Genomic DNA, 1,730 nt, shown 5'->3' with positions numbered 1-1,730 from the left:
GAAAATTTATTACTTCATAGACTTTATACAATTAATACTTATATGAAAATTTGTTACTTCATAGACTTTATACAATTAATACTTATATGAAAATTTATTACTTCATAGACTTTATATATTTAATACTTATATGAAAATTTATTACTTCATAGACTTTATATATTTAATACTTATATGAAAATTTATTACTTCATAGACTTTATATATTTAATACTTATATAAAAATTTATTACTTCATAGGCTTTATACAATTAATACTTATATGAAAATTTATTACTTCATAGACTTTATACATTTACTACTTATATGAAAATGTATTACTTCATAGACTTTATACATTTAGTATTTATATGAAAATTTATTACTTCATAGACTTTATACATTTAATACTTATATGAAAATTTATTACTTCATAGACTTTATACAATTAATACTTATATGAAAATTTATTACTTCATAGACTTTATACATTTACTACTTATATGAAAATTTATTACTTCATAGACTTTATACATTTAGTATTTATATGAAAATTTATTACTTCATAGACTTTATACATTTAATACTTATATGAAAATTTATTACTTCATAGACTTTATACAATTAATACTTATATGAAAATTTATTACTTCATAGACTTTATTCAATTAATACTTATATGAAAATTTATTACTTCATAGACTTTATTCAATTAATACTTATATGAAAATTTATTACTTCATAGACCTTATACAATTAATACTTATATTAAAATTTATTACTTCATAGACTTTATACATTTAGTACTTATATGAAAATTTATTACTTCATAGACTTTATACAATTAATCCTTATATGAAAATTTATTACTTCATAGACTTTATACAATTAATACTTATATGAAAATTTATTACTTCATAGACTTTATACATTTAGTACTTATATGAAAATTTATTACTTCATAGGCTTTATACAATTAATACTTATATGAAAATTTATTACTTCATAGACTTTATACAATTAATACTTATATGAAAATTTATTACTTCATAGACTTTATACAATTAATACTTATATGAAAATTTATTACTTCATAGGCTTTATACAATTAATACTTATATGAAAATTTATTACTTCATAGACTTTATACAATTAATACTTATATGAAAATTTATTACTTCAGAGACTTTATACAATTAATACTTATATGAAAATTTATTACTTCATAGGCTTTATACAATTAATACTTATATGAAAATTTATTACTTCATAGACTTTATACAATTAATACTTATATGAAAATTTATTACTTCATAGACTTTATACAATTAATACTTATATGAAAATTTATTACTTCATAGACTTTATACATTTAATACTTATATGAAAATTTATTACTTCATAGAATTTATACAATTAATACTTATATGAAAATTTATTACTTCATAGACTTTATACAATTAATACTTATATGAAATTTTATTACTTCATAGACTTTATACATTTACTACTTATATGAAAATTTATTACTTCATAGACTTTATACAATTAATACTTATATGAAAATTTATTACTTCATAGACTTTATACAATTAATACTTATATGAAAATTTATTACTTCATAGACTTTATACATTTAATACTTATATGAAAATTTATTACTTCATAGACTTTGTACAATTAATACTTATATGAAAATTTATTACTTCATAGGCTTTATACAATTAATACTTATATGAAAATTTATTACT

This window comes from Bactrocera oleae, unplaced genomic scaffold (assembly GCF_042242935.1).
Source record: "Bactrocera oleae isolate idBacOlea1 unplaced genomic scaffold, idBacOlea1 ctg00000009.1, whole genome shotgun sequence".
Taxonomy (NCBI): domain Eukaryota; kingdom Metazoa; phylum Arthropoda; class Insecta; order Diptera; family Tephritidae; genus Bactrocera; species Bactrocera oleae.
The sequence above is the reverse complement of the archived record's forward strand: the minus strand, read 5'-3'. Positions refer to the sequence as shown.